The sequence below is a fragment of the Passer domesticus genome, chromosome 4, assembly GCF_036417665.1.
Source record: "Passer domesticus isolate bPasDom1 chromosome 4, bPasDom1.hap1, whole genome shotgun sequence".
In the NCBI taxonomy this organism is placed as follows: Eukaryota; Metazoa; Chordata; class Aves; order Passeriformes; family Passeridae; genus Passer; species Passer domesticus.
In genome coordinates this window covers 22610674-22632097 of record NC_087477.1, presented here as the reverse complement: position 1 = coordinate 22632097, position 21424 = coordinate 22610674, and the positions used below count along the sequence as shown (strand labels likewise).

Here is a 21424-nt window from a genome sequence, read left to right as displayed (position 1 = left end):
GCTGCCAGTAGACACATCAAGTGCATTACTATTGCTGTCTTTTATGTTTTCCTTGCTGCTTTTATCACAGAAAATTTTAGAATGTGTATAGATTTCTGAAAGTTGACGTGGTACACTTAAAGGCTGCTGAGTGGCTCCTGTTTGGGAATGGGGACATCCTGGGTTCACCAGTTCTTCTCCTTTCTCACTGCTCTCTGTCTGTAGATGGCAGTGGGCATACACTATGCAACAACTTTTCCAATGCAGCATCACAATAAGAAACTACTTCAGATTCCTATTTTCAGACTTTTTCCCTGGTGTTCTTTCCTTTTCCTTTTCCTTTTCCTTTTCCTTTTCCTTTTCCTTTTCCTTTTCCTTTTCCTTTTCCTTTTCCTTTTCCTTTTCCTTTTCCTTTTCCTTTTCCTTTTCCTTTTCCTTTTCCTTTTCCTTTTCCTTTTCCTTTTCCTTTTCCTTTTTCCTTTTTTTTCCAGGAAAAAATACGATTCACCCTGAATATCACCAGCATCTTTTTCCACTAAAGCTGCCTACCTTTTTTTTTTTTAATATTTTATTCTGAGCCAAGTAGAGAGATTGAAATTTTACCATTTGCACCGACAGTTCTCCACTCTGATACTCAGGCAGTAATGTTTAACAACTTCCAGTAAGAAAGCTGAAGTGGGAGTGGGTGTGCAGAAATCCAGTATGTTGGTGTACACTTAGTCTCTTTAATATTCAGTGAGTACTGTGCTGTTTGTCTCAGCAAGAAGTTTAATCCAGGTCTTTTATTTTACATCTTTTTCCCCACTTTACTATTCCTGTTACTCAACTTCAGGCTCCAAGTGGGACATTCCTAGCTTTCAGATCCTGTCTTTGGAGTTATTTCAATCTCTCAGATGGATATAAATGAAAGTAAATAAAATGAAATGGCCAGCAGGTTAAAGCAGGTCATTCTTCCCCTCTGCTATGCACTTGTGAGACCCCACTGGAATGTTGCCTACAGTTCTGGTGTCCCCAAGATAAGGACACAGAACTGTTGGAGGAGGAGGCCTCCAAGTTGTTAAGAGGACTAGAGCATCTCCCCTGTAAGGACAGGCTGTGAAAGTTGGAGCTGTTCAGCATGGAGAAGCTTGCATGGAGACCTCAAAGCAACTTTCCAGTATCTGAAGGGGTTACAGGAAAGCTGGAGAGGAATTCTTCATCAGGAACTGTAGTGATAGGACAAGGAGTAATGGGCAAAAATTGAAAGAGCAGAAATTTACACTGAATATTAGGAAGAAATGAGGAATAGCAAAGCGCTGGCACAGGTTGCCTAGAGAAGCTGGGGATGCCCCATCCCTGGAAGTGTTCAAGGCCACTTTGGTTTGGGATCGGAGCAATCTGGTCTAGTGGGAAATGTAGCAGACAGGTTGGGACTAGATGGTTTTTAAGACTCATTCCAACCCCTTAATACTCTAAAATTCTGTGAAAAAGCCTGGTGGACCTGCCCTCCCCATGTTGTCTCTCTGTGTGTCATGTATGCCAGTACCACAAAAAGCAGGATCACCACTTTTTCCCTATCTTCTGAAAGGAAGTTTTCTGCATCTCATCCATACTTGTGTATTATGCAGAGTTGCAAACACTCTGGAGTAAATCTCTCTAGATTACATATCTTTTTAGCAACTAGAGAGATACTGTCAGCATAAGTTCAGAAGGTTCAGTAAGATCTCTTATATTTCCTTAAAATCTTTCCTATTTTAAGGTATGTGTACATGTAATGCCAGTGCAAATATCCAGAGGGCCAAAAGCAAAACATGACAGCATTTACTTTTCTTGTTACTGGATTTTAAATACAAATAGACAATATGTAAAACAGAAAATTAAAAGATGATACAGGAATGTGGATAAAGGGTTAATTTGCAATAAGAATGCCAGAACTTGGTGCTGGTTTTCCACTTAGGTGAGACAAGTCCTGCCTTCAAGCTGCTATGGATACACACTATTTTGTGCCTGCATTTCAGATCCCTTCCTGTAAAAGCATTATTTTTGCCTCTGGGGCTTGATGAAATAGGCATGTTGTATTGTGAAGTACCAGATGTTGGAGGAAAGGAACATAATGCAAGGTGAGGAAGCTGCTTTTAAGCTCTCTGTGGCTATTTTGGGAACTTTATCACATAAACAGTGAATCCAAAGTTATGGAAGCACAGGATGTGGAGCGAAACCACTGAAAACCAAAAAACATACATGAGAGAAAAGTGCATGTAAAAAGCATTTCCAAGATGCTGTTAGTGAATGAGCATAAAAGGAAATGTCTTTAAGATGAACATAGAAAAGTAGAAGTAGCAGAGTCAATTACGCCAAGCCTGCAAAAGCAATTTGATATCCAAGAATCCACATGAAACTCTGCCTCTTGGAGTCAGAGCAGGCTATAGGAGGTCTGTGTAAGTAGGATTTCTCTCCCCATTCTACAAGTCTGTTATATGTTACTGGAGACCCACATTCTTTCAAAAAAAAAGTAATTTCATAACAAACATATGCTAAATTCTAGATTAGTTAGATCATTACTTTATAAAATAAGCTGGTAAATGTGCCCTGGGCCAGGAGGACAAGGTAATTATTCCATACTTGAGGACCTTACCTATGTGGTTGTATTGGCTTTGATCCTGCAAGCTCTTTCTGTCACACCTAATCTGAAGCAGATGGACTCCTCTGTTGAAGTCATTGCTTGCTGACCTAAAGTTTTCCACTGAACCAAGCTAACATCAGATGAAACACTTGGCATGAAGTCAGAAGAGTAATAAATTGAACTATGCAAGCTGAAAAGTTGATTCACATTTGAATCATAGAAGATTTTGGGTTGGAAGGGACCTTTAAAGGTCAATGTCCCTGCAGTGAGTAGGGACATTTTCCTCTAGAACAGAGCACAGAGTCCTGTCCAACCTGACTGTGAATATTTCCAGAGATGGGGCATCTACCAACTCTCTGACCAGCCTTTTTTAATGAGCTGGACACAGTGCTCTAGGTGGAGCCCCAGCAGAGGTGAAAGGTAGAGTCATCTCCCTTAACCAGTGAAATCCTCTTTGATTAACATTTACTGGAGAGTAGAAAAAAAATTTTTTAAAAATATTTCCTCAGTTTTTGCCTCATTAACTCTAATTATAATTTTTCTCCCAGCAAATATTCATCTGAAGACACCTGGAAAATCATTGTAAAGGGAAGATTATTAGGTCACAGTACCTGTGAGGTGGGATGCCGTGTCATTATGTGTTACAGCACACAGACCTGTTTGTGGGGGACACCAAAGATAAACAGTAGAACTTGGTAGCTTCCATGATCCATGAATCAAATGTATAATTCTAAATTAGAGATCCAGGATCCACACTGTTCCTCAAGAAAGGTAATGGAGACATTTGTCTGATAAAGCAGGTTGCTTTTCTGATTGCTACACTCGACTGCAGAAATGAAGGGATGACTCTGACCTATCTAAAGGTTAATTAAAGTAAGTCAGAAGTAGGTAAATAAAGTCCAGATCTTCCCTCCTTGTTCATGGGGAAGCCCACTGAAGGTCATTTTAATTTGAAATCTGTAGGACTGAGCACCGAAGGTGCAGAACTCTGAGCAGATATTGCTTGCGGTTTTAAATCTCAGATTCATTTGATGTCTGCTGTTTGTATGTGATTGTTGGCAAAGTTTTAATAGCTGAGTACGATTTAAGATCAATAGGAAGATATCAGTTGTGACCTATGAGGCTTAACCAACCAACAGGTATGTGAAGATCATGAAGTTATATAGTGAATTTTTATATATATAAAACCCAATTATATATGCACAAACAGCTTAAGTCACCAGAAAATTACCACTAGGAAAGCAAGTATACTTATGGCACAAGTAAAGTAAATATACATACATTATAAATTACTACAAAATTCCAATTCTGAAGGAAGTATTTAGTTACGAACATTTACTTGTATACACCTGTAAGTATGTGACTTCTGACCAAACTGCTTCCAGGAGTAGGGCTAACCACTAACAGAAAATTCTTACTTAAAGATGATCTGCACCCCTGGAACTGGAGTTTGTCAGGTGTTCCCAGCCAGGATCCCATTGGGGAGGTCTGGTGCTCCTTTTAGGCAGGCAGTGAGTTACTTTTTATACCTTCTGGTATAGATACATAACTGTGTGTAGGACATCAGCTCATGAGATAGCTGTTGCTAGCTTGTGCTTTTCTAGAAGGCAAATTTGTTGCCACAGTTTTTGTCTTAGTTCAATCAAACTTTGTTTTTATGCTGCCAACCACACCCCAGCAAGAAAGTTTAGGGTGAGTTTGCCAGGGATATCCTTCACCATCAGTATGTTTACCAGCTTTTGTATGTAGGAGTCCCGTCCCATTACTAGTCAGAGATCGTAACAAGATGAACAAAGAGACATGCTTGTAGAACTTTCTACATGCTTGCAGAAACCACTTAAGCTTTCTTAGACTTCAAGGTCCAAGATGATGAAAGTTCTCAAGAAAAATACCCCTGTAATAGACGAATGAGGCCAGACTTCAAGAAGAAAAAGGCTCTTGTTTATTAAAACACATTACAGAGGACGGAGAGTTCAAGATAAGCCCAAGCTTCCATACAACAACTCAAAAATATCAATGTCTCCCAAACACACTGAGTTCTGCCCAAAAAGGAGTAAGTCACAGAAGGAGAAGAACCCCAAACTGAACCGAAATCCCCATTTTATAACCCCTATCAGGTCCAGGATTGGTGGGTTTTGGATCTGCGCATTGATTGGTTGGTTTCTGTTCTAATTGGTCTTTATTGATATTCATTCTGGACCAATCATTCTCTCGGGGCTTCAAGTGATTGGTCAAGTCTCCTGCCCAAACACCTTCCAACCCCCTTTGACTATCACCCCCACCAACCCCTAGACCTCCCCTCCCCAGAGCCCACAACAAGTATTCATCTACCCACCCTAAAACAACAATTCTTAACTCAGCCCCAATTTAACACAAACTGAACTCCATTTATAACACCCCGACCCTTCCTTCAGTTTATTTTTTGCAAGGAAATCTTCATGAAGTAAATAACCACTTCAGCAATTTTCTCTCTCAACCTTGGCTCCCTCCTCGTCTGTCCAACGGGATTAAAACCAAGCCAAGTAATTTGACTCAAATGTTATAAACAGCATACTGTGTTCATTTTCAGAGGTATGGTGTTTACTGTTTGTTGTTTTAAAAGTTTATGGCTCAGTTCACAAACCTTGAGAATACAAAATTGATTATTCCTTAATGTACTAAGGAGCTTGTGATTTGGGACCACTTTTGTCCCAAAAATTTATGGTATTTAATGTTTTCATAGTTAATGCATTGCAACTAATCCCTAGAAGCCATTTCATAGAAGCAGCAATACATCTTATTTGCTTAGCCACATTGATGGCAGCGTAGTGTAGCAAAATTATCAATTAGCACAGAATCATTGTGGGCTTAAACCTGTTTTTTAAATAATGAGTAGTCTATAGATAACATAACCAGAATATTCATGCAACACTTGATATGCTGAGAGGTCTCAGCCAAAACCGTTCTCTCCTGGGTAAGAGAACTAGTAAGTAGGTTTTTTTGCTAGTAAGTTATTTTCCAAATAAATTAGATTTTTTATTTGGCAGAAATTAGTATAAAAATGTGTCCATTTATTTCAGATTATAATGGAAAACTCTATACTTGTTTATAAGTACAGTCACAAGTTACTAACATTCAATATATTCAAGATCTTCAAATCTCACAGCAGCATTATCTTATTTTTTTTTCTGCTTGCTTTAGGCTGTTTCTGGCCAAAACCTAGGAGGAGCAGTAAGGAACAGCAAGTGGGATAATCCAGGCTGAGAACCAGAATATTTGTTATGTTCTCTCCTTGTTTTTAATGGTTGTAAATTTTCTGATGTTTAGAGCTGCTGAGAAAGCAGCTGCACGTTCTTGCTGTCACTGTCTCCTGACAGGGAATACCTGTGAAAAGCATTTGTTTTGTACTAGTAATATGTGAGCCTGTTTAGAGTTGGAAAAGACTGCTTCCCCTGTAGGATCCATGAGCAAGATGATGCTCTTCAAGTGCTTCATTTTCAAATAAGACAGAATAAATGGTAACAAGCTTTCAGTTAGATTTCCAATTAAAAGTTTGAGGGCATGGTGTTTTGTGGTCTGTCAGTGATTTGTCCAATAATGCTGGGAACCCCTCAGATAACTGTGAAGTTGGTAGATGAAATTTGAACTCTGAGAAAGGTGTTTTCTGTTTTTTGTTCAGGTTTTGCTTTGATTATTTTGTTTGTTTTTTGTTTTGTTTTGTTTTATTGCCAGTGGTGAATCTGTAGAGCTGGCATGAGGCCAGCCAACGAAGGCCATGAGGTAACAGTCTCAGTTCTAAAAGGGAGGTGGGAGGAGAATCTGCACCATAGGAGCACTCTTGGAATTTTGGAGCTGAGGCAATAACTTGAAGTAGAAAAATATGTTAATTAAAACATTAGATGGGGCCAAAACAGCAGTCCAAGAGCCCAGCAGAGCACATCCATGATGAACATTCAAGGCAAAAATCTTTGACACTGGAGTTTTCCTTGGCTGATTCCCTTTATTACTATAATTCAAGCAAATGTTAATGTATATCCTGAAAAGACAAGAAGTTTCCCCAGAAGTATTCCTGTACTAACACTATTAACCAATCCTTTAATGTATTCTGTTCTTTTTTTGGCTAAAGAATAGAGTGATAAATAAATGTCTTGATAATAATAAATCTGTTCAGCATGTACTTATTGGAAGCCCGTGATTAAGTAAACCTTAGTAATTTGGTACTCAATGTGTTGTGGGTTTTTTGCCTGAAACAATCAAACTCTTCTAGTTTTCCTAGGGAATTATATTGCTAGCAAAGTCATTAGTGTTTGCACATCAGTTTTGAGCCAAATTATGAATATCCCTGAATGCAAAGGAGTAAGTTTCTAAACTACATCATTACAGAACAAGTGTATTGAGAATAAGATCTTTTTTTAATCCAAAGTGCTTGGGGAGTTTACCCCTGAGTATTCAAATTAATCATTAATTACAAAAGCAATTTGTTGGGCATTTGGAAATCGTTACCACTTTAAAAGACTTAGCTTCTATTTCAAAGCTTTCAGTGGGCAAAAAAGCTACAGCTGTCACTTGAGAATACCCAATCTACACAGCAATTTAAACACTGTGTTTACAACACACATATGTGGTTTTAATTTTCACAGCTTTTTGTGTTCTACTTTAATATCTATTATTCATTCATAGCAGGGAAAAATAACCTTCAGTAAAACAAGTATGTTTGACATGTTGAACCTGGCACATTCAAAGCTAGTCTGCAGAGTTCCTCATGGGACAAATTGGTGAGAAGCATCTACAGAAGTCCAACAGCAGCTTCAAGCTGAGTTTATATACACTTTCATAGAGGCTTTGTGGTGAAAAATAAGTGACATTGTGGGTAGGATAGAGGATACAGCAATATTCAAGAGATCGTTGCTCTTTTATATGACAATTATAGTGTGAGTTTGGTCCAGTGTAATTTTAAAAGAGCATTTCAGTTTAGTATTTAATAACCCTGCCCTCAGTAAACAGGCAGCTCTGAAATCTGCCATTCTGGCACAGATGTGTAAGTCCTGGGCATCTTGCCTTTTGGAAAGCCTTCACTAAGTTGCTTTAGGAATTAGCATGGCTACAGAGGCAAGTAGCCCAGATAGTGAGGAGGAATATTTGAATTTCTGTGTGTTTTAGTCTTTAAAAAATGCCTGTATATGGAGATGTTGTTTTACTGAACTATATAGGTTTTATTGTTTGTGTACAAGGATTATTTGCACTTGTTCTATAAAAATGGGAATGTACTTCAAGACTAAATGAAAGTAATCAGTAATGTAAAACACTGTACTAGTTTGCAAACAAACCAGTGGGAGATTCCAAATCAGAAATACAATTTAATAGGAAAATTTAAAAGAAATGCAGCAATAATACTGAAAAACTGACAGAGTCAGAATACAACCTGACACCCTGTTGGTCAAGGTGTCAGGTCAAACCTGACACCCTGTTGGCAGCAGTATGATTAATGGTGGCTGCAGTCCTCTTAACAGATGTGGTTCTGTTGAACCAGTGATCCTGTAGAAGGGTTTGGTCTTCCTCTGATTGTCCAGTGGTGATTATGTAGCTCTTGTCCTCTGGGAATTCAGTGGATAAGGCTGCTTATGATGTTGCAAATATCAGATTATCTCCAGGTAGGAATACTTGGCTCCTCCCCTTGGGCAGGCATCTCACAATAGACTGATCTAATTTTATCACTCATGCAGTGAGATTTTGATGGCCAATTGACAGAAGACATCCCCTGGAGGGAGTTATCACGGCTGACACATGGAGAAAATAAAGAACACTGTTTTTAGCATCTTACATAGATGGTGATAGAATACATACTTTTGGTTACATCTTACATGGTTACCTAAGACAACACATACCTATTTTCTCTTGTCTGCAGCAAATGCTCTCCTTTCTAGATAGGCTTTTCTTTCCCTTGATGTGAGGCAATAAAAGGCACTTCATATTTAAAAAAAAATACATATTCTGTACTCAGTTCCTCAGTTCCTAGAATTTTTGGTAACTTACTATTTCACACATGATATTTTTACATTGGATCATATATATATTACATTTATATTTCAGGTGATATATCTTCTTTGTGAGGGGAGATAACCATGTATGAGTTGGGTGCTGGAGGAAAAAGATTGCTTTAGCCTTACAGGAAAATATCTTGGTTTATTCTAAATTAGGGCCTACTAAGCTGGAGTTTGGGAAAGTCAGTAAAAACAATCTATGGATACATCTTAATTTCTGAAATCCTTGTGCAGATCAGGAAATCTGGTAAGTAAAAGGTCAGGTAGAACATGTGTTTTACTTGTAAAAGCATAATTGTTGTGATTCAAATACGCCACACATTCACCTTACCAGATTTTGACTGAGTTTATTTTTAAGTGGATGTGAAATTTAATAGGCAAATGTGTGGCATAAAACTGTTTACTGTGCAAAAGTAGTAAGTGGTTAGTGCAAGGCCATGCTCAGATTGTAATTAAATAGTCACAAATAAAATATTTCTTCAATTTTATGGTAATTCTCACCTTAGAAATATTTCTGTACTGGTGTATTGATACAACCTGTAGCTATCTGCTGTAAGAAAACAGCTGGAGGTACCCATGGGAATAGCCAACTAAGTCCCAATTATCCCATCACAGCTGGGGTAGAAGAAAGATGCTTTAGGACATGTCAGAGGAATGGACTGGACTTTTTGGACTCTCAGTCACAAAGACTATTGTAGATGTGCAGATGCACTCCTGTCTCTGTGCTGATCCTGTGGCTGCCTGACTGAGCTGCTCATCTTTTACATTCTGACTGAGAGCTGATCAACACTTTAATTGTGTGACTCCAACAAAGTCTGTTCTTTGCCTACTGGGCTACAGAATAACTTGAGCCCTCCATTGTTTGAAAATAATTGGAAACTAATGTGTCTCACTGAAATAAAAGCTCAGACTTAGGGGAAAAAAACCCCAAACCCAACCCCTCAAAAATTAGTTTCTTCCTTCTTTTGCCAACACAAAATTTATAGGTGAAAGATAGATTTCATTAACAAGGCTGGAAATGTTCTGTTTTCCACCCTAATTTCTACGTGGCTGGGAAAAGCTCAGGGCTGTTTCAGATGGCGTCTATAGTATTTGGAGATCAGAAGCTTTTATAGAAATAATGAAGATATTATAGAATGTTATCGACAGAATATAGATGATCCTAAAAAATTGGTATCACCTTGCTCTGCTGGAAGTCCTGTTATTTCCCCTTCTAATTTATTTATGAAAATTCCACAGGAGAAGAGTATCAACTTCTTGGAAACATTGATTAAATGTGTAGGAAATACTTAAACATCTCCCTCTGAATACAAACCTGACTGAAGTAAACATGAAAAGTCCTATTAATATTACCATGCATAAGCATGGTAGACAAAGCCTGTGATTGCATAATCTATGCCTGAGTTCCAGTGTGTTTTTTAAAATATGCCTTTAAAATGTACTGCATGATATAATGACAGCAAAGGGCAGAGTTGAACTGTGCATCCATAGCAACAGGATGCTCCAGTGGCTTGTAAGATGCAATAACACCCAGCTCCTTATCAGATAAATTACTATCAGGTCTAAAGTGCCTTCATCCACCCTCACTGCTCTGTGAAAAGAAGATAAAATATTCGGCTGAAAAATGTTGATAAATACCAATGTGCCACAGGGTAAAACGTGGAAACTACCAGGACCAAAAGAATGTCAAGCCCTGGAAGTAGGAGTAATCACAGGAGAGAGGGACATCTCCAAAACTCTTCAGCATCTGCAGTTTTCCAGAACGTGCTGATTTCCAAAGATTAAGCCAAATTACCAGTATGAAGAAAGAGTCAATAAATGTTGACAGACAGAAAATGTGGTTGAAGAAAAAAACCCCAATATGCAGGAACACAAATCTTTTGCTCTGCAATTTAAACAAAACCCAACAAAGCTTGTTTCAGACAAATCATAGTTTTGTGTTTGTGTTGGTGATGTATTGAGGAAATCTTTGATTTAGTGTTTACTGTGTTTAAAACATCAGCTAAGAAAGTCAGTAGATAGTTAGCTAAGGGCCTCAGCACAAGCCAAGTTATGAAATTAGGATTAACCAGAGTAAGAAGGAATCTGCAAGACTCAAGGCTCAAACACCCAGAAGGAATTTTACTGTGGCAAATAATTCTGGCAATTATAATGTGATTGTACCTAGACCTTGTAATACTCCAATGCACATGTATCTGCATTGATGGATTTTATCTACTGACATCTCATAAGAGTTGACAAATGCTGCATCAGTGGTATATCTTCTCTGTCAAATATTTCTGTAAATGTCATGAAAGCCCTGTGCTCTATCCTTGTTATTTGAATATATATTTGTGTCAAAGGAATGACAAGTGTGTGTGTCACTACATCTTCCTGCTGTCATCCAGTTATTCTGCTGGAGTGACCAGCAGTTTTTATTCAGTCTGCATAGCCAGATAGCCAGAGTTCTTCCCATAAAAGCTAGGATGTGACTGAAGAACAAGATGTATGCTGGGGTCTTGAGGTAACCTCATTTTCTCTTTCTGGCATGAGAAGGAGTGTACTAACTTGAAAGCAAACCAGTGGGAGATTGTAAGTCAGAAATACAATTTAATAGGAAAATTAAAATAAATGAAACAACACAGAAACACTGTCAGAGCCAGAACGTGACCTGACACCCTGTGGGTCAGGGTGTTGGTAGCTATTTGATTAAATGGTGGCTGCAGTCCTCCTGCAGTGACAGATGTAGTTCTGTTGAAGCAGTGATCCTGTAGAAGGGTTTGGTCTTCCTCTGAATTTCCAGTGGTGATTATGTAGCTCTTGGTAGCTCTTGTCCTCTGGGAATTCAGTGCATAAGGCTGCTTGTGATGTTGTAAACCTCAGATTATCTCCGCGTGGGAATGTTTGGCTCCTCCTCCTGGGTGGAGCATCTCACATTGGGATGATATAACTGTATCAGTCATGCAGTGAGACTTTGATAGCCAATTAACAGAAGATATTTCCTGGAAGGAGTGATGAGAGATGGGTTATTGAAGACATAAACAGCACTGTCCCACCTGGTGGTAATAGGTGGTAATAGAATACATACTTTTGGTTGCATCTTGCATTGCAGCCTAAGACAGAGAGGAATGCTATTGCATCACTCTAGCAATACACAAATTAAATATCTTTTAAGAAAAATAAATTTGACTCCATGTAGAAGTGTGGAAGAAATGCAGATCTTCAGTAGCACTAATGTAAAATGACCTCAGAAGAAACAAAACAATAATGTCACTTTTTTGGGGTCTTTTTTATTCCTTTCCCCTCGCCGCCCCAACACCCCCCCCCAAATTTAAAAAATAAGCTGACTATCATGCTTGGTCTCTTTACAGTGGTTCTGACAGCTGGAGGAAACCTGTATTGCTGCTCATACCTATTCTATTTGACAAACTTGATTTTAGTATGCATAGTTAAGGATTCTTCTGAAAATAAGTTTCAAAAGCAATATAGGCACCACAGTGTGTGAATAAGAGTGGATTCTGTGACTCCATGGGCAGTAGAAGATATCTCAGAGTGAGTTCCCTACACAAAATTTAGTAGTAATTTCGTTTGATTTGGGAATGTCTTTTTTTTGGTAAAAGAAATGAACCAAAGGTGCACATTACATGTTATATTTCCTTTTCAATTATTAAAATAATATATTACAGAAAATTTTATTTGAAGAAGAAAGGAAATTTCAATATGTGAAAAACTGAATTCTAGAGCTTTTGGAAGAGAGCTGAAGTTTAGAAAGCATGCTATCCAAAATTCTTATAATTAAGTAAGTTACTGAAGAAAGTGTAGGCAGTTTAATAAAATTCCTGTCTCACAAGTTCTGCTTGATCACATTACTTTAGGCTTTGTTCAACAATATCAAATCAGTTTTATTAACTTAAGTCATAATATTTTTAAAGCTTTGTAAATCATAATGAAACCAGCCTCACTTTTCCAAATGAGTCTTAGAGAAAAGTAAAAATATCTTCATCAGCTAAAATGACAAAAAAAATTATGTGGTACTTAAATAAGACCAGGGGAGAAAGAGGCAATGGAACAATTTTAGTATTTCAGAAAAGTTTTAAGACTGCAAACTTTTATTTTCTAAACAATTTCTAGGAACAGTGGATTGTTCCAGTTGTTCCAGTTTTGAAATTGTTCCAATTTCTTGGAACAATATTGGGCTCTTCCCAGTGGCAGGTATGGGGCTGTGTTTTGGATTTGTGCTGAACACAGGGTTGAGAACACAGAGATGTTTTTGTTATTGCTGAGCAAGGCCTTTCCTGCTCTCCATCCCAGCCATGCTGGGGAGGGAGCTGGTGGTGCTTGAGAAGGCAAGTGGGACACAGCTTGGATGAGTGATTCCAAGGGACCAAAGAGATATTCCAGACAGTATGGCATCATGCTCAGTATACAAAGAGAAGGGAAGAAGGAGGAAGTAGAGGACATTTAGGCTGATGGTGGTATCTTCCCTGGTCACTGTTACCTGTGATGGGGACCTGCTGCCCCAGGGATGACTGAACACCTGTCTGGCCATGGGAAACACTGAATTAATTCCTTGTTTTGCTTTGTTTTGCTTGTGTGTGTGGCTTTTGCTTTCCCTGATAAACTTTCTTTACCTCAACCCACCAGTTCTCTCCCTTTTACCCTTCCAATCTTCTCTCCAAAATCAGGATACCCCATGTTCCTTGCGTTCCTTGCATTCCATGAGAACATGTTCCATTTTCTTTTGCTCTTTCCTACCCTGAGGAGTGCAGAAAACATGCAGATAATAAAGAAACCTGAGAGCTGAATGTTAAACCCATCAGTAGATAGTAGACAATATATTCTCACTGTATTCCATCTGTCTCTGATTTACAGCCAAAACATTCTCCGTATGCTGCTCTGCTGATTCAGATGTAAGTGAATATCTGGATCCAGATATGGAATCTGGGAGGGATATGAACTACTTTACAAATTAGAACAGTTGCAGAGCTGGTGGATGTTGTGATTGTGGTAGGGGAATGGCCTTATTAATTGGGAAAGGCTTGTTAAAAACTGTGCACTGATGTGTGATGAGATATTAAGGAGTCAGAGCTTTATAACATAATAAGGAAAGATTAGAATGTATATAAATATGGTATTTGAAATTCTATTCTGTCTCTAATGAAAAAGTATCATATTTTAAAATGTGATTTAAAGCCATTGCATACAAAGAAAGTATGAAACTTCATTTGTTTTTAAAGTAAAAAGTTAGTCTCTGTTTTTCATGTTCTGAAAAAGTGAATTTATTAATGGCATAACTCCAAAAAGTAAGTGTCATAATACTGGGATGAACTTTCTTGCATGACCCACATTCACATTCAAAATGTACTGCTTTATTTCTGGTGGCTCTTTCTATCCCTACTGGAACTGTTTTTCTAGTTGCTGTTTATTTCAGAAGCTAAAAGACACTGCAGAGGAGTGCTCTATTAAATGCTACCTCAAGGAAAAACTGAGAAGTTCTAATTAGCTTCAGGATGCAACTACAACTGTGCCAAACCTCTGACATTTACAGAGGTAAAAGCAGGTTGAAAGATTTGAGCTTTGTTTTCCACTTTTATGTTTCTATCAGTAAAGGTGGATTTTACATTCAGTGAAAATGTTGGTGGAAGTTCTGAATAGCTCACAAATTAAAATTCTGTCTTTAGAATTGTTCAGAATAGGTTTCAAAAACTGGCTAACTGGCTTTTCTTAGGCTTTGTACACATACCAGATAAAACATAAAGCATCAAACTTTCCTGAAATGTTATTTCCTTTCTTATAGCAAATGTGATCTGAAATTAATGGAAGATTATTTAAAAGGTCTAATAGTGTTCATTTCAAAGTCAGTAGATTTTAGACTCGCTTTCAAAGATTTAGGGGCTAGCATTTCATCTACAGATGTAGTAATCTCTAAGATTTTCAGAAATTACTATTATATATAAAAAAAATCCTCAATCTGGAACTAAGAGTAGAGGTATTTTAAAATTCTTAATATTTTTATTAATTGAGAAAATGGAAGAAATTGGGGTGATATTGAACAAATGTCAGAAAATGAATGTTAGAAGATAAATATTTATTTTTACTATTTATTTATTTGCTTTATATGCTTTCTGTACATTTCATAATTTGATCTCAGAGTGGTGAGAAAAAGATGTGGGGAATGTCTTGCAAATCCATGTATGTTTTGAACATCAGGGTGATGCTATACCCATGGAAAAGAATAAGAATTATTTTGCTGAAAAGTAGAGAAAATCAGTTTATAGTGCCTATAGTAGAAATTACTTGGCAGTTGCTGTAAGATACTGACTGCTGGGGGAGGTGTTTGGCAGAGCCTCAAGCTAAAACTGCAGTCAGAGCCCACTATTCTCCCAAGAGCTGCCAGTTAATGTCCCATTAAACTTTCAGGAGGAGGAGTTAGTTCAGACTGAATTCTGAATCAACACACACAGAAAGATAAATAATTGAGAGAATATACAGGCATTTATAATATCAAAAGTCTGGTCTTGGACTCAGAACTGGGATGGAGAACAGTTGAAAGTAGTACAGTTGAAATACTATATTATTTGCAAGATTTAAAAAACTTAAAAATTTTCATTCAGCACGATACAGTAATTTTAAAGCCTGAACCCATATACAGCAGACACTGAACTAGTTTTTCCAAACCAGAAACGTGTATGTACAAACGTATTTCATATACAAGAAAGAAGCTTTAATTATTTGTAATCCAGTTCTCTTGTGTTCTCTGTAACACAACTGAGTTGTCTTATTGACTCACTTAAGCAGGTGAGGTTTAGACTGAAGTCTTCCACGGTCCCCAGACATACTGCTTGGCATACATAGGTGCCCTAAGCAAATCACAGAATCACAGAAAGGTTTGGGTTGGAAGGGACCTTACACATTATCTCATTCCAACTCTCTGTCATGGGCAGGGACATTTTTCACCAGATTGGGTTGCTCAAAGCCCCATCAAACTTGGCCGTGAACATTTTCAGGCATGACACATGAATGTCCACAGTGTTTATGCTCTCACTGCGTATGCAGCAACGGGGTGATGAGGTGGCCAAGGCTGATTTCAGAACCTAGTTTACGTCATTGCTGTGGCGTGTGTCTGACTTCTGGTGACCTCTCTGACCCAGCCAGCAGCGGAGTGGCCAGAGACGGGCTGGCAACAACACCCTGAGGGATCCCCAGGGTGCACGGGGAAACTCTGGTTCTGGGAGCTCCGTGACGGTGTGGTCATGTGGCACAGCAACAAGGAAGGGCTGGGCTCAACTGAAGCGCCAAAACTGAAGATGTTTATTATATAAATAAAAAGGTACAAACAAGGGCCCAAAACAAAACATAAAGAGGCTGCTTCAGAAGACCCCAAAGTGGGGCCGACAAATATATATATAAAAGCTGTCTGGATGTCATTAGTTGTAGCTTCTTAATTGGCTCTCTGGCCAGTTTGCAGCCTGTTCCCTCCAGGACAAGCTCCCACACTTCATGACTTCCAGTGGGGAAAAAGAAGCTGTAAAGCTGTGCTGGCACATGCCATGATATGCTGACACATGCTGCTGGTATCTTCCTCTGATGGAAATTTCCTTTGGCTGTTTGACTACTGCTTGTACAATGACTCTGTCCTGTCCTGTCCTGTCCTGCTTAGTGTGGTTCCACTGCTGCAGGCAGCAGTTTCATTACAAACTTCAGAACATCATTTTTTCATATTAGGAGAGAGCTTTCACATCAGACCTTGTTTCTTGCCATGATGGGCTTAGCAGCAGGTGTATGAGAGTTGTCACAGACAGTTAGTGGATACCTGAATTCTTGCCACTCAGAGGTAGGGTGTAAAGCTACCAAGCTGGCTGTCAAAATGAGTTTTTTGATGGCTCCTAATAGCACAGTTAAGATATTGAAGTTTCTTGGGAGCCAAAAAACTTTTAAAAGCAAGTGTCATATATGGTAGTATAGAAAAAGAGAACAGTGAAGAGATATTTGTCTTTCCCCCCACATTTCAAAATGAAAATGGCAGTTATAATGCTGTGTGGGATTTATGCCTATTTGCACAAACACATGCATATTTATGTCATGAATTTCTCTGAAGTGTACCGTGGGCAAAGTGAACGCTGAAATCTAATCCATCCTTTTGCATAAATATCTGAATTCTCTATTCCTCTTGTTGAGATTTTCTTTTTCTTCATCTTAAATTCATAAAGGATCCAAGGAAAGGATATTTTTACTCTAATAGCAGCTTTAAACATGAATCTTGTGCTGGTCTCTATGAAGCTACATTATATGAACATTTTTTATTGTTGATCAGATCTTGAAGCACTCCATTTTTCTGTCGTCCTTCTTCAGGGTAAACATCCTTCCTATAAAACATGACTGCTTATATGTCTGTAAGTGTATGAAAAAATAAATTGTTCATGATCTGACCCATAAAGAAATATTTATTCTTGGTGTCATACTAAGTTGTTGTGTGACTTGGGAGAAACAACTCTGTCTCTATATTTCCTGACAGCTGTAAAACAATTCTACTTCAAAAGTCACAGGATTTGAATTTCAAAATAACTTGCAGGCTGGAAGCAGGGCTTTAATGGTTTTAACTGAGAAATAAGCTGAAAATGATTCTAAGTGTCAGGAGAATAGTAATTTTCATGTGTACAGGGCTTTAAAATTCTGATATGCTTCTTTCAGAAAAGTTGGAATAAGCACCTTAGTCCCCTTGGAACTAAATGGACCAAAAGAATAATCCTAAAACTCCTGGGAGACCCGCAAATGACCAAGGCACAGACTCAGACCGGCAGGGAACCTGAATTATTTATTCAAAGAAACAAGCTGGTTTTAAACACTTCTTCAAGACACAGTATTTCTTTATATGGTAATTCACACTCAGCATCCTATCACACATCGCCACATCAGCAACACTCTTTCCCAATGTCCTTCTATGGGGTGATCACTTGTTATTCTGGGGCTCAGCAACTTCTGGCAGCCTCCTTTCCATAGGGGTGTGCTGTGTTGTAGCTCCTACCTCCTTCCCACAAGGTCAGGCAGAGACAAACTTCTTTGTGCTGTCGTGGCGTTCTGCAGCCACATCCCACAGCCTGTAACTCAATTCTATCTTATCTCTCCCCACAGAGACCCACACAAATCTGGCACTGCTTTTAGCATGTTGGGAGTGTGAAAGGATCCTTTCAGAGGTTACAGACAAGTTTTCCATACTCAAACTGTTATTGCAGCCCAGATGACAAGTCATGGGGACAAATCAATCCATTGCTTTGAAACCAGTTCCCAGGTAGAAGAATCAGCTCTACCTAATCTACAAGAGCTGGCTTTAGAAGTTATAGGAAATGACTGCTTTTATTTAGTCCTGTGGATAATCTCCCCTTCCCTATTAAGTGTGGCTTTTTACAGGGCTGTGGTATGTGCCAAGCTGTGGATGTTCCTTCCTGGGCAATGTACAAGACCAGGCTGGATGGGGCTTTGAGCCACCTGGTCTAGTGGAAGGTGCCATTACCCATGCTGGCGACATTGGAAACAGAAGAATTTAAGGACTGTTTCAACCCAAACCATATTATTTTTCTACAAATGTATCAAGGGAGACCGTAGGGAACTGAGGAAGCTGGTCTAGCTGTGGTATTTATCTATGCTCTTTGGAAAACTGACAAAAGATATTCAGGACAGGCAAGATAGTTTTGCTGGTTAACAAGAATGAGTCACTGGAGCTGTACACAGTAGCCAGATGCTAATCCAAGGTAGAATAATGAAATGGCTACTCTGTGAGTCTGTTAAATAACAATTAGATAATATAAATATAATTAGGCTTGTCACTATGGAGCCTCTTCTCAGACAGGTCAGCTTTTGTTTTCAGCAGAGTTCATGGTCTGGTTGATGAAGATATATGTGTCACTATTAGTTACTTTGATTTCTCTGAGGCATTGAATTTAGTATCACATAATATTTCAATTTTAAAATACTGCATTATGTAGCATAAACAAACTTAACCCCTTTATAAGAATCACCTATGATGTTGAGAGTAGATGTTGACCAGATGACCCTGTTAATAAGAGGGCTTCCTAATTCTCTGAAACCAATGACATTACAATTACAAGGGAAAATACAGGCTTTCTACTATCCTGGGTGGTACCACCTCCTGCCCTGCAGGAGATACCACTGCCTGAGGATGCAAAATGTTGACCAGGGGAGAGGTAGGCAAGGAGTGGATTAATTTTGGGTGAAAGTAGGATCCAGTAAAGGCAGTAGTCGGCAAACCAGAAACTTGTAGAGTGAGACACGCTCGATTTAGTCCAAGAATTTCACCCAGGATTTCCTCCTATTCCAACCAGGGTGGGCAGAAGCATCCACTCATGAGATAGGCAGTTTGGTCACAAGGTTGGGAGAAGGAAATCCCGAAAAGACTAATGAACAGTCTCTCCAAAACCAACTAGAACAGGTAGAGTCAGAGTGGCCAGACGGGATGTCCAAGAAATCACATGCAGAGAAGTATAACATAAGGCCAGATGCACCTGCCTTATATTTCCATGATTGATCCAGACATTGATGTAAAATCCTTGGTGAAATTTTCAGATTAATTAAAGGTCTGTGAGGTAGCAAATACCGGAGACAATAATTAGAGAATCATGCCACATGACAGTTGGATGTTGCAGTGGGTTAATGTTTCAGTGGTGCCTGGGTGCCACTGGGTACTGCTGTGAGGGTAAAATGCCAAACATTTCATCAGTGGCCTCATGTTCAACCTGCTGTGGAGTGTTCTAACAGTGCTGCATGCTCCTCTCTTCCTCAACAATTCTCTATTTACCAGAAAATACGTACAGAAGGCAGGTCTTGGGAAGGAAAAAGTTGAGAGATGTTGCTCTGCTGTTGTGGTTCCAATTAAATAAACTCAAGCAAAGGATAGCCTCTCATAGCAGAAAGTGAAATTCCCCATGGCAAATTAAGACAGATCAGCTGGAGAGAAAAAGATCAGATTTTTTTTCCTCCTTTTTCTGTCAAGTTGTTGCTTTATTTTCTCAGAGCTGTGTGGTAACAACCTGCTGGAAAGTGCTATATGCTGGTATTAGCATTTTTTTAAGGTAATAACAATCCTGGAATTAGAGAAAGGTGGTTGTTGGAGAGAACTTCGCAGTCCAACTTCTTGCTCAGGACAGGACAATTTGGAAATTAGGTGAAAATGCTCAGAGCTTTGTCAGTTGAGCTTTAAAATTTCGAAGTCTGGGATTTCCTTATCTGCTTTGGGAAAGCTGTTCTGGTGTTTGACCATGTATAGGCCTAGAGAAGCTGCCTTTAGTCACAACATCCCCCTCAGGTTGCACTGTTATCTGAGAAATTCTCATTAGGCCTCAGCCTTGACAAACTGCAACTGGACAAAGCCTCTCTCCAGCTTATCAGAAAAACTGTCTGTTCTCAAAATGAATGCTGTCTAATGAGCACCTGGTTTTTAACAAGCAGCCTTATAAACTTTTTTTCTTGTCTGAATAATAACCCAAGTAGAATATTTCTGTTGCCAAACCATTAATAAAAGTTACCAACTTGAAGTTTGGCCAGGGTGCAAAATTTCTGTGACTAAGGCCAACTCTCTTGAGACCCAGTAAGCAGGTCCAAAGTAAGATCTTTTTGAGCTCTCAACGCCTGGAAGATAACTGGCAAATGTGTGTGTCAAGCACTGATAACTGGGTGGCTGTGGAGCCAAGGAACTCTTAGTAATAACAGACAAGGATGGTTGGTAATAACCAAGGACCATTATTACTAAAATACTGTTAGAAAAACTAAGTTTTGGCTGGTTAAGGGAGGCCAGGTGGAAATAGGGCAGCACTTTTTCACAGGAAAGACCCACAACACAGTAGAGCAGAAGTGCAGAAATGATTGGCAGGAAGTGGACGTGGACTGTAAGGCAGGACTGGGATGACCCAAGAGCCCTGAAGCTCTCTAACCCATGCCCAAAATATGTGAAAGAACAGACAATGCATGATAACTAATTAGCATAGAAAGTGAGAAACCTGTCTTTGGGTCAGTGAAATCTGTCCATATAGAGGTACGCCCCCCCACAACCCCACACCTGAGCAGTCCCCTCCAGCCCCTGAACATCTCATCAGCCAGACCAATGCAGCTGGATTGCCACTTATTGCCTGGACTGATGCTGAGACCAGGATTGGTAAGCCATCAGCTGGATTGACACTGGAGCAGGGATTTACCTTTTTGCCTCTCTTTTTTCTTATTTTCCCCCTTTTCCTTTCCCTTTCTTTAATTAATCTCTCCCTTTTAAAATAACCTGTTCAATTTCTCTTTTCCCTTCCACCTTCCACCTTTATCCAACCCTTCCTATCATGAGCTTAATTTCTATTTTCCCTTTACTATTCTCTTTTATCCCAAACCCACTCCTGTGTTCCTGTATCGTAAGCCAGGGACTAACAAACCAATTTCCATGTCAAGTGTATAATTTATTAATGAAACTCTCTGATTGATTGAGAACTCTCTGAATGTTGTCATTAATTTTAATCAATGAACATTTTTGAATCTTAAGTGCTTTTTTCCTATTAAGGGATGTCCATCACAGACCATTCCAGTGAAGACTTTTTTTCCTTTTACCTGAAGGGTATTTTCTGTATTGCATCTTGCTTCTTGTTGTTTCAGTGCACATATGCAAGAGAAATGTGAGCTGTTTGAACTTGTTTCAATTGTCGTTGATAGAAATATATCAGGTTAGTTCCTGGTCACGATTTTGGATGCTTGGGGAAGTGAAAGAAATCCTCTGTGTGTGCGTGTGTGCGTGTGTGTTTACTTCATCATCTACATTCAGAGTTCTGATGGTGTCTGATAGCACTATAGGCAT

General features: G+C 38.9%; 1 long non-coding RNA gene across 1 annotated transcript; it reads left to right on the top strand.

The window, feature by feature from the left end:
* Positions 1-3242: 3242 nt before the first annotated feature.
* Positions 3243-10451, top strand: LOC135298697 (uncharacterized). Its single transcript, XR_010360746.1, has 3 exons — positions 3243-3352; positions 8758-8848; positions 10253-10451. It is a non-coding gene; the product is annotated as an uncharacterized LOC135298697 (long non-coding RNA).
* The last annotated feature ends 10973 nt before the right edge of the window (positions 10452-21424 follow it).